Source organism: Patagioenas fasciata, chromosome 39, assembly GCF_037038585.1.
Source record: "Patagioenas fasciata isolate bPatFas1 chromosome 39, bPatFas1.hap1, whole genome shotgun sequence".
In the NCBI taxonomy this organism is placed as follows: Eukaryota; Metazoa; Chordata; class Aves; order Columbiformes; family Columbidae; genus Patagioenas; species Patagioenas fasciata.
In genome coordinates this window covers 144,928-157,141 of record NC_092558.1, presented here as the reverse complement: position 1 = coordinate 157,141, position 12,214 = coordinate 144,928, and the positions used below count along the sequence as shown (strand labels likewise).

Below are 12,214 nucleotides of genomic sequence, written 5' to 3'. Positions count from 1 at the left end.
ATTGAGAGGCTTTGAACTAGATTTGAAGGGAGAGGGGGACGAAACCAGATGTGGCAGAGGCACAGCCAAGGGTGACATGCTGGCATCTGAGGGCAGTGCTAATGGTGCCCTTCGGTCTGCCACCCAGTGCTATCAATGGCCCAGCTGAAGTGCATCTGTACGAATGCACGCAGCACGGGCAACAAACAGGAGGAGCTGGAAGCCCTTGTGAGGCAGAGAAGCTGTGATTTAATTGTCATCGCAGAAACATGGTGGGATAACTCTCGGAGCTGGAGCACTGCAATGGATGACAGTAAACTGTTCAGAAGGGATAGGCGAGGAAGGAGAGGAGGTGGGCTGGCCATGTATGTTAGGGAGGGTTTTGATTGTCTGGAACTTTATGAGGGTGATGATAGGGTTGAGTGTCCATGGGTAAGAATTAAGGAGAAGGACAACAAGGTGGACATCCTAGGGGATGGTCTGTTACAGACCACCCAGCCAGGATGAACAGGCAGATGAAATATTCTACAGACAGCTGGGAGAAGTCTCCCGATCACCAGTCCTTGTTCTTCTGGGGGACTTCAGCCTACCAGGTGTCTGCTGGAAGTGCAACCCCACAGACAGGAAACAGTCCAGGAGGCTCCTGGAGTGTATGGAAGACAATTCCTGACCCAGCTGGTCAGTGAGCCAACCAGGGAGGGAGCCCCACTGGATCTGTTGTTAGTCAATAGAGAAGGGCTCATTAGAAGTTGCTTTGAGTGTAGTGATCATGAAATAATTGAGTGTTCTATCCTTGGAGAAGTTAGAAGCGTGGTCATCAGAACTGCTATTTGGCCTTCAAGGGCAGACTTGGACCTGTTCAGGAGGCTGGTTGGCAGAGTCCCTTGGGAGGCAGTTCTGAAGGACAACGTAGCCCAGGAAAACTGGTCTCTCTTCAAGAAGGTGATCTCAGAGGCACAGGAGCAGTTGTCCCTGTGTGCTGGAAGGTGAGCTGGTGGGGAAGAAGGCTGGCCTGGCTGAACAGAGAGCTGGGTCTGCAACTTGGGAATCAAACAGTAACTCTTGGAAGAAGGGACAGGCAACTCAAGGGAACTGCAAGCATGCTGTGAAGTTATGCGGGGAGAAAACGAGGTCTGAAGCCCAACTAGACCTGACGCCAGCTACTGCGGTAAAATACAAGACGAAATACTTCTATAAATACATCAGCAAGGAAAGGATAATTTAGGAGCATCTCCACCCTCTGGTGTGTGTGGAAAAACACAATGACAGAGATGAGGGAAAGGCTGAGGTGCTAAATGCCTTCTCTGCCTCAGTCTTTAAGAGTCCGAGCGGTTGTGCTCCAGGTACCCTGCGCCCTGAGACAGGAGACAGGGATGGGGAGCAGAATGAAGCCCCAATAGTGCAAGGGACAATGGTTGGCGACCTGCTACACCACTTGGACACCCACAAGTCTATGGGGCCAAATGGGATGCACCCAAGGATGGTGAGGGAGCTGGCTAAGGTGATCACTGAGCCACTTTCAATTATTCAGCTGCAGCCCTGGCTAAGTGGGGAGGTCCCAGTTGACCGGAAATTGGCAAATGTGGCACCCATCTATAAGAAGGGCCAGAAGGACAATCCAGGGAACTACAGACCTGTCCGTCTGCCCTCGGTGCCGGGGAAGGTCATGGAGCAGATCATCCCGAGTGACATCAGGCAGCACATACAAGACAACCAAGAGATCAGGCCCAGTCAACATGGGCCTGTGAAAGGCAGGTCCTGATTAATCAACCTATCTCCTTCTATGACAAGGTGACCGGCTGAGCAGATGAGGGAAAGTCTGTCATGGGGGAGTGAATCCACCACACAGGCTGTGGATGTTTTGTCCTTGGACTTCAGTAAAGCCTTTGACACCGTATCCCACAGCATCTCCTGGAGAAGCTGCAGCTCATGGCCTGGATGATGGATCTGCGATGGGTAAAGAACTGGCTGGAGGGCCGGGCCCAAGGAGACAAATCCAGTTGGTGGCCGGTCATGAGTGGTGTCCCCAGGTCTCAGTATTGGGGTCAATTTTGTTCAATCTCTTTATCAATGATCTGGATGAGGTGATCAAGTGCACTCTTAGCAAGTTTGCAGATGACACCAAGTTGGGTGTGAGTGTTGATGCACTGGAGGGTGGGAAGGCCATGCAGAGGGATCTGGATGAGCTGAATTGTTGGTCTGAGGCCAATTGTCTGAGATTTAACACGGCCATGCACTTCACTTGGGTCACAACAACCTCTACAGGTTCAGGAAGAGTGGCTGGAAAGCTGCCTCGCAGAGAGCGACCTGGGGGTGTTGGTTGACAGCACCTGCACGTGAGGCAACGTGTGCCCAGGTGACTGAGGGGAGACCTTATTGGTCTGTACAACTACATGAAAGGAAGTTATAGCATGGTGGGTGTTGGTCTCTTCTCCCAAGTAGCAAGTGATAGGACAAGAGGAAATGGCCTCAAGTTGTGCCAGGGAATGTTCAGACTGGATATTAGGAGACATTTGTTCATGGAAAAGGTTGTGAAGCAGTGGAACAGGCTGCCCAGGGAAGTGGTGGAGTCACCATCCCTGGAGGGGTTTAAAGGATGTTTAGATGGATTTATTAGGGACATGGTTTAGTGCTAGAGCTGGGTTATGGTTGGACTCAATGATCCTGAGGGTCTCTTAGAGCTGAAATTATTCTATAATTCTATTGACAAATGGAATTCAGGACAGTTATTCCCTTTAATATGCGTTATAGGCCTGCAGTGTTACGTGAGGTGCCAAGGCTCTCACACACCCCTACATGCATTGGGAGGGTCAGCGATGGTCCTGTCCAGGGCAGCCATCCCCATTCACAGTGAGTGTGGGACGGACACACAGACAGCACTGCAGACAGATTCAGTGCCTTTGTGCAAGAAACTCATTCCCACCTCTGAAGCATCACAAGATCTGTCCCTTCTCTATCCAGTAGATGTAGGGCAGCCCATGAATAGGAAGCGCATCACACCGGGGTGTCCATGGGTATAGCTACACTGCCAAATTTCCTTTCCCTCTTTTCACCATCTTGTTCTCATCCCCTTGATAACACAATCAAGGCACAGCCAAAGCATTGTCACACTGGGCCTGTCAGCAGCACCTTGTCATTCCTAGAGATCAGTGACACGTCTGCCCAAGTACCTCAGGGGCAGCAGAGACACCACTGACTAAACACACGTTTCCTTCCGGGTCTGTCATTCCCAGCCCTATTTCTCCCTGTCCTTGGGGACAGCAGGGCTTGCTCACTCTCCTCTTGCCCAATTTCAGCCCTAACTTTCCATCTGCCAAGCACTGTAACATTACTCTGCTGCTTTGGCCCAGCAGTGCTGGGGAGGCTGCAGCAGTGCAGGAGTAGCCTGAGAGTGCTTGAAGGGTGGTTTCAGAGGTGGTGGAGGTTTTCTGCATAGTGGGAAAGAACATGAGAAAGAAATAATGGCACAAAGTGCAGCTGGGGAGGTCCAGGCTGGACATGAGCAGAAAGGAATGTGACTGGAAGGGCAGTGCTGTGGTGGAGCAGGTCAGCAGAGGGAGTCTGCATCAGCCCAAGGCTTTGTGCTTCAAGGAACAGCTGGGGAGGATGCAGAGATCTCAGCAAAGGGAGGAAGATGCTCAGACAAGAGCAAGGTGGGGCAGCAGGGGGGATGTCTGCAGCCTGCAGGGAAAGAGGTGCAGGGGATGCCACAGCACAGGACAGGCTGTGGTGGAGATGATCAAGGGATGTAAAGAGGCTGAAAGCCCCAACAGACATGAGCTCCTTCTCCCCTTGGCTATGGCTGTTGTCTGCACCTCTGATGCCTGTGAGGAGACACCTTGTCCTTCCAGCACAGGGGCCTCATGGCCTCCTTGTCCCCAGCCAGGACCCTGGGAGGTGTGGGACCATAGTCCTGCCCTTGGCCTTGCACAGCCCCACATCACACTGTCCAGGAAGAGCCCTGAGCAATGTGGGAGGGACAGGATCTGCCTTCCCAGGGCTGGGGGTCAGGGCTTGTCCCTTTGGTTAATGAAACACATTCAGGTTTACTCAGCATCTAAGAGAACTTCACCTTGCTTTTCCTGACCTGTTGTCACTGCATCCAGTTTTCTTCTCCAATCAGACCCTGGGGTCAGTTCCTCAGTAGTGTCCCTCAGTGGGACTCATTAACTTTGCAAGAATCTTTGAAGTTTGCATCTGACTTACTGAGAGGTTTCATCAGCTTCCCCTCAGGGTTTGAGGTCCATGGACTCAGCACCAAAGCCACCAGAGGGGTCATTAAAGCGCCTTGGGCTGCTCCTGTGCTGCTGAGCTGGGCTGGGCTCCTGGGACAGAGGGAGCTCCTGGCAAGCGGCAGCGCTGCAGAGAGACAGCTCTGCCCAGGAGCAGCTCCTCTGCACACGCAGCAGGGCTGAGGGCTCTGCCTGGGGATCTCAGGGAGACGAGCAAGGCACTGCCCTGGCTCAGAGAGCTCCGCTGAGCCCCTGCAGAGGACGCGGAGGCCAATTCACACCTGAGGTTTACATACAGGAACACTAAACCAGCCCCCAGGAGCATCCCAAGCCTCTGGAGACACTGGTACAAGCGCAGTTTCCCCTGGCGAGTCCCTTCCCACCCGCAGCTCGTGGAAGCCTCACCCAGGGTGCTGGAGAGACCCTCGGTCGGGGCACCGAGGTCCTGGGCTGCGGTCAGCGGTGTCACAGGGTGGTTGGGCAGCTCCTGGCGGGGCTGTTCACGCCGTCTCCTCTGGTGAGCCGTGCTCAGCCGCTGCTGCGCGGTCTCTGGGAGAAAGGGAGAGAGAGAAGCTGTCAGAAAAGCTTCAGGGCTTGGGCACTGTGGCCCCAGGCCCAGTGGGGAGGGTGAGGAGACACCTCCCTGATGCAGACGCTGCTGCTGCTGCTCCAGCTGCTCCTGCTGCTGCTGCGGGACCTGCTCCTCCTCTGGCCGCTTTGGGTTTAAAAGCCCAAGTCTCTTTCGCCTTGTGTTCCCTCTCCCTGAGAGGCCCCCAGTCTGGACTTTTCTTTGCTGTACCTTTTAAGTTGTATTTTGTCTTATAATTCAAGTATCTCTTTAAAATGCAAACGCCTGAGACTCTGATACAGGGAACCTGGGGACAAGAACGTTCCTGTGGCAGTTTGTGCACACGAATCCGCGTGTGGCACTGCTTTGCTGATGGAGCTGGGAAGGAAATCCTCGTCCTTCTCTGGAGCCAAAAACCACACGCGGTGGTTGGAGAAACTGCCAGTTTGACCTGGAAGGACGAAGCCAGAATTTGAGGGCAGAAATCAGTTGCCCCAGGTCCTTAGGGCTGGAGGTTGCTCTGGGATGTTCTTCTGGTTTTTAAAGGCCATGTTCCAGAACACAACGATGCCAAGTGAAGGGTCCAGGCTGTGTTTTCCTCCCCGCACATTTCCCTGTGTGATCTGCTCTGTGACCCCGCGTGAGCAGGGGTTGGACTGGGGGTCTGCAGAGGCCCCTTCAGCCCCACCAGGCTGGGATTCTGTGGCTCTGTGACTCTGCACTGCGGTTCCCCAGCACCCCCAGGATGTTCCACAGCCCACAGGCAACTGCAGCTTTTCCTTTTCGGGCCGATTTCTGAAAAACCCCTGGTTCTTGTGCTGGGCTTCACCTCCCGTCCGGGTACCCCGGGGTGACAGCGGGGCCTCTCCGGTCCTTCCGCGGGCTCTGCCCGGTCGGAGCAGCAAGGCCAGCGATGGGGAGGGGTTCCCGGGGAGGGCAGAGCCCGTCCCGCGGGGCTGCGGGGACGTTTCTAGGCAGGCTCCGCGCTAATCAGCCCCGTTGCTAGGGCAGGGGGGCATTCCCAGCCCGGCGCTGCGGTAGACAGACCCGTTGCTACGGCTGCGGGGCCTTCCAGGCCGGACTCCGCGCGGCGCGGCCCCCGTCGCTATGGGAACGGGGCCCTTCCAGTGCGGGCGGCGCGCAGCATGGCGGTGCCCCTGCCGAGCGCGGCGCTGAGCGGCGTCCGGAGCGGGCGGGCGTTCGGCACGGCCGGTGAGTCCCGGGCCGGGGAGCCCCGGTTGCCCTGCGCGGGCAGCGGGAGCCGCTTGGGGCGTGGCGGGGAGAGCGCTCGGGCGGCTGAATTCCTGGCGTGGCCGGCTCGGGGAGGCGGGGGTGGCTCCGGCTCTTCCCGGGCTCTCTCGGCCTCGTCTCTTGGGCTCTGGAGAAAGCGGGAACTCTCTGGCAGCGAAGAGGTGGAGTGAACAGCAGAGGCAATGCCGCTGTTCGGCGGCATTCTTTATTTCATCAGCGCTGGGCAGCACTGGTAGACGCTTGCACCTGGGCAGGAACAAGCCCAGGTTCCAGTCTAAGCTGGGGAAGGACCTGTTGGAGAGCAGCGAAGGGGAAAGGGACCTGGGGGTCCTGGGGACAGCAGGGTGAGCATGAGCCAGCACTGGGCCCTTGTGGCCAGGAAGGCCAATGGTACCTGGGGTGGGTTAGAAGGGGGTGGTCAGTGGGTCAGAGAGGTTCTCCTGCCCCCCTGCTCTGCCCTGGGGAGACCACCCCTGGAATGTTGTGTCCAGTTGTGGCCCCTCAGTTCCAGAAGGACAGGGAACTGCTGCAGAGAGTCCAGCGCAGCCACCAAGATGCTGGAGGGAGTGGAGCATCTGCCGTGTGAGGAAAGGCTGAGGGAGCTGGGGCTCTGGAGCTGGAGAAGAGGAGACTGAGGGGGGACTCATTCCTGGGGATCAATATGGAAAGGGGGGTGTCCCGGAGGCACCCCAGGTTCGTTTAAGGGACAACAGGGTCCAAAACAACTTTTGTTAAACCGGTGAGAAACAGGGTTTTAGCATCCAAAAGTGACTCGAATACAGGTTCGGATACCAGTTGAGGAAAATGATGAAGGGGCAGCAACCAATACGACAGGCGGTGCACAGAGTGCATGCACGTGGCTTCACCAAAACAGTGCCGGAGCCGTCCCTGAGTCCGGGAGGAGTCCGCACTTGCCTGAACACGGTGTGGGGTTATTTTGAAGAGATACACGTGCTGTAGTGAGTACGGAAAGTGCACACTCGCGATTCTGCGAGGGTAAATTTATAATACACTCGCAATCCTGCGATGGGCAGTTTCACTCACACCCGCTGCGGCAAGGCAGCGGAGTCTCCATCCCGGGGGGGCTCTCGGCGGCAGCATCTCGCTCGTGCTGCGAGAGACCCGCGACAAATGGGCGGAGTCTTGACGAGAGTCCCATTTTTTATTGGCTGATCACATCTGACTGTGGGCATTCCAGAAGCTTCTCTGCACCCCCACTCTGGCTGTGGGTGCCCCTGAAGCCTCCAAACATCCCCCACACTGGCCGCGGGCGCCCAGCGGCTCCCTGGCACCTCGGCGCTCCCTTCTCCTAACGACCCTGGCCAGGGGCTCTGGGGCCAAACAAAAGAAGCTGTAGCAGAGAGAGAGGGAGATGTGTCTACTCCTTCCATGATGAAGGAGGGAGGGGGAGAGAGGGGGGTTTGCACCCTGCCACACCCACTGTCCTGTCCTGTACCCCACTATACTGCCCCTTCACCCTGCATACCCCCTCCCTACCCCCCTGCACCCCAATGTCCTCCACGTGGTGCTGGTGGATGGATCCAGCTCAGCACAGGGTGGGGTGCCCGACTGCTCTTCCTGGGCCCCCCCCAAATCCTGCTGTGAACCAGCAGGTCCCAGTACAGCCCAGCACCGCTGTGCCTGCCCAGGGGGTTGCAGCCAGTGGGGGGTGCCCAGGAGTGGGTGCTGGCAGTTTGGGGGAGCACCCACCTGGCCCCAGCCCAGGGCAGCGTTTTGGGGTGATCCTGGGTCCCCACACCATGACACCCAGCAGCAGCCACTACGTGTGTGTCACAGGGCTGTGCTTGTCCCCCTGTCCCCTGCAGGGCTGGGGACACACACACATACCCAAGCACCTCAGAGCCCCCACCACCCCCTCCCACAGGCATCCCCACTCTGATGCCTTTATCACCCTGAGCATCCTCACCTGCACGCCCATGCTCCTGGACACCAATTTAAGCCCAGCAGCCCCAGTGCTGGGATGTGTTGTGCTCAGCTCTGTTCCCTGTGCCCACTTTGGGGGTTTCCTGCTTTATCTGCCCCCACTTAGGTGTTTTATTTCCCCCTGATGGATGCTGGATGTGCAGTGGGACCTGCTGCTGTTGCCATGGTCCCCCTTTGCTGCCCAGGGTGGGGGTGCTGGGACCACCTGCAGCCCCAGCTCATTTGGGGGGCAATGACTGGCAAACCAGCCTTCCCCCCACCCTGGGGGCACCCATTCTGCCCCCCTCTCTGTGCACTCTAGGTTCTCCCCATCCCTCTTCCCCTCTGCATCCTCTCTCCAGTTCCTCTGATCCCAAATATCACAGCTCCTGTGCTTCCCCCTCACACCCCCCATGCCCCAGATTCTTTCCTGGGTCTCCCCGATTCCTCTTTACCCCTCCAAATCCCCTCCAGCTCCGTTGCCCTCCGCAGGACTTTGCTCCTGTCCCCTGCTCAATCACCTCTATCCCCACCGAGCACCTTCAGCTTGGCTCTGGTCCCTGCATGCTCACTCCCACCCTGTGTGGCACCCCCTGCACCGTCCCATCCCTTTCCCCCTCCCCATATACACTTGGATCCTCTCTGGACCCGTCTCCAAGACCCTCCCTGGGTTTCTGTGCCCCCTGCTCTGCTCCAAGCTCCTCTGGGGCCACCCAGACCCCTCTGTCCCTTCCTCTGCTCCCCGTGCAGCAGAGCGGCCTGCGACCTCGGGCAGGATGTGCTCCCCGTGTTCCCCCTGGATGGGACCCTGCCCCACGGTCTCACAGCGAATAGAGCCTGGAAAGAGGCTTTGCTGTCATCCGCTCTGGGTCGCCCATGGCGTGGCTGGGCTGGGACAAGCACCAGCCGCCTCCTTCCCCAGGGGAGCTGGAGCTGCTCACATCGTTGTGCAGGTTTTGGCAGTCGTTCTCCTTGCTGGTGTTCTTCAGATGACCTGAATCCCAGAGCACAAAGTCTTTCCCATTGAGATTTCTCCCAAACAGGCACGGGTGTCAGAGCCGGCGAGCTCCAGAGTGAGCGCTGTGCTGTCCCCGCGCTGTCCTTTGTCCCTGCGTGAGCAGTGAAAGCCTGGCAGCTGTGTGGGGGTGTTATTTTTCCCTGCTAAAGTGGCTGAAGCATTTCAAAGGGTTTCCCCAGGTGTTCTTGGCAGAGAGCTAAAGCCAGGCACATTTCCCTGGCCTCTGCATCACCCAAGACACTTCAGTTCTGCTTTTCCACCAAGCTGAGTGGTGTCGTCGATGCGCTGGAGGGAAGGGGTGGCATCCAGAGGGACCTGGACAGGCTGGGGGGTCCATGTGAACCTCATGAAATTCAACCAGGCCAAGTGCAAGGTCCTGTACCTGGGTCAGGGCAATACCCAGTACCAGCACAGACTGGGGGAGGATGGATGGATGGATGGATGGATGGATGGATGGATGGATGGATGGATAGCAACCCTGTGGAGAAGGGCTGGTGGGTGACAAAAGGGACATAAGATGGCAATGTGCACTCGCACCCAGAAAGCCAAGTGTCTCCTGGGCCACATCACCAGCAGGTGGAGGGAGGGGATGCTCCCCCTCTGCTCTGCTCTCCTGGGGCTCCCCAGAGAACCGAGTCCAACTCTGGGTTGTCTGGCACAAGACAGACATGGACCCCAGGGGCTCTGTCCCTCTGTCACCAGTGCTGCCTCAGTCCCACCCTGCTCCCTCCAGCATTTTAGAACGATCCTAAAACCCAACCTGTGGCTGGTGATGCCAACCCAGGCGATGTGTGGGTCAAAAATCACCATCACATATATTAACCCTCCTAAAACCAACATGGAAATGGCAGATGTTTGTGCCTCCTTGTGTGGATGCAGCTCTGGCTGCCTCGTCCCGCATCCCACCCTTGCAGCTCCAGGACAGACCCCACACTGGTGGCCCTGCCTGCATCTCCCGTCCCAGAACAGCCAAAGGAGCCGCTTGTTTTGGCCTCCAACTGGCTGATTTAGCCTGGTTCCCTTTCTCCATGAAGGATAAAACGCGGTGCTGAGGCTCCGGTGTCAGTCCCAGCCTGTGCCTACCCTTCGTTGTGTGTCATTTCATGTGATTTTGATCACATCCTTGAAAACAAAAAGAACCTCCAACCCACTCAATCTCAGCCCTCCCAAGGCAGAGATATTTCCGCGTGGTGAACGCTCCCATGCAAATTCTCCCATGTCCTATTTTAGGTTTCTCGCCGGCACCGGCTGCAGACAACTGCGCTGGAGCTCCTGTCAAGCCTTAGACAAGGGTCTCAGGGATATGGGTCAGTGCCAGGGGTGGGTTATGGTGGGGTTCCATGATCTTGAGGGTCTTTTCCAACCAAAATGATTAATGAGTTTTTAGGGTTTATCCCAAATGATGGGAACCCCCGGTTCCAGCTCTGCTCTTTACCAAATACCTTTTAGAGGCTGAAGAGGAAGGAGACGCAACACCTCAGCATACGGGGGGTCTTCCCCAAAGCTTCCCAGTGTCCCTTCTGTCTCCTCTGCACATCAGGGCAGGGCACAAGGGACAAAGTACCACCAGCACGCTCTGAAAGGTCATCATTTCTACCAGCTGCAACCTGATCTGGGTGAAGATGTCCCTGCTCATGGCAGAGGTTGGACTGCATGAACTGTGAAGGTCCCTTCCAACCCAAACTGTTCTGTGAGTCTGATGGCTGCACTCCAGTGGCGGGGATTCAGTTCAGGAGGGACCCAGGTTTTCAGGAATGCGGACCCAGGAGTTTGGGAGAGAGGACCCAGGAGTCCTGGAGAGAGGACCCAGGCGTCCGGGAAAGGGACCCAGGAGTTCAGGCGGGGATTCAGGTCAGGAGGGACCCAGGAGTTCGGGAAAGGGACCCAGGAGTTCGGGAAAGGGACCCAGGCGTTCAGGAAAGGGGACCCAGGAGTTCGGGAAAGGGACCCAGGAGTTCGGGAGAGAGGACCCAGGAGTTCAGGTGGGGATTTAGTTCAGGAGGGACCCAGGAGTACCCCTAAGGACCCAGTAATTGGGGAGGGACCCAGGAATTTGGGAAAGGGACCCAGGAGTCCTGGAGAGGGGACCCAGGAGTTCAGGAAAGGGGACCCAGGGGTACCCCTAAGGACCCAGTAGTTGGGGGGGGACCCAGGAGTGCCCCAAGGGACCCAGGAGTTCGGGAGAGAGGACCCAGGCGTCCGGGCGATCCCACTGCGTGGCCACGCCCCCTCCCCATCACCCCGCCCCCCTCTCCTTGGCCCCGCCCCCTCCGCCCCTGCACCGCGCGGCCTCCCCGGAGCCGAGCGGGCTCCGTCCCTCTCCTCCCCCCCCGCCCCCCCTGTGCTCCGGGTGCCGAGTTCGAATCCCCCCGCAGCCGCCTCCTCCCCCCGCTCCCTCGGTGTGCGGGGCCTTGCGGGAGCGCTGCGTGCGGGGCAACGCGGGGCGGGAGCCCCCGGCGCCCCCGGGATGCGTGAGGGCGGCCGGCAGGGCCTGCGGCTGAGAGGAATCAACCTGACAAGAGGTTTTGTTCCATGGAACAGGATAGGATGGGTCTTCCCTGAATATCGCTGGATCTCTTACAGTTGGGTTAATATTAGGATGGCAACCAGCCCTGTAGCCATAGAACTCTTGTGATCAGTAACCAAACTCTGTTCTTAAAGCTGACATAGATTTATGGTATATTCTTACAAGGCAGGTAACTGTAACCGAGCCTTATTCTTAAGGTGGACATAGATTTACGATATATTCTTTTAAAGTTGGTACCGTAGAAAATAACTGATAATTGTAGCATCTTCTAGATAGAAAGTTTGTGTTATTATAGGTGTGGAATATTCTAATGGTTGTCAGGGGTGTAATGAATATGTATGTGACCGACTTGTATAATAAGGTATGGTCTGAATCAGCTGTTGGAAGCTTTGGGTGCAAACCCCTGGTTTCCCAGCGCTGGAATAAAGCACCGCATGGAACTGTGCCCGTGGTTCTGTGTCCTGATTGCTGACATCAGCACAAATCACAACTGCATTTTTCACATCCTCCTCCTCCTCCTCCTCCCGCTCCTGTCCGGGATGTGCAGCTGCAGCAGGCTCAGTGCCAGGGCCACGGGCTGCAGGGGCACCAAGAGCGGGGCCGCAGCCGAGCGGGTCCAGCAGAGCCTTGGGGAGGGCTGCCCTTGGAGCAGGGCCGGAGCTCCAGCCCTCTCCCTGCAGGCCTTTCCCTGCCCCCCCAGCGCTCACCCACTGCCC

General features: G+C 57.2%; 1 long non-coding RNA gene across 1 annotated transcript; it reads left to right on the top strand.

The window, feature by feature from the left end:
* Positions 1–5,790: 5,790 nt before the first annotated feature.
* LOC139826265 (uncharacterized) lies at positions 5,791–11,942 on the top strand. Its single transcript, XR_011736226.1, has 2 exons — positions 5,791–5,991; positions 10,421–11,942. It is a non-coding gene; the product is annotated as an uncharacterized lncRNA (long non-coding RNA).
* The last annotated feature ends 272 nt before the right edge of the window (positions 11,943–12,214 follow it).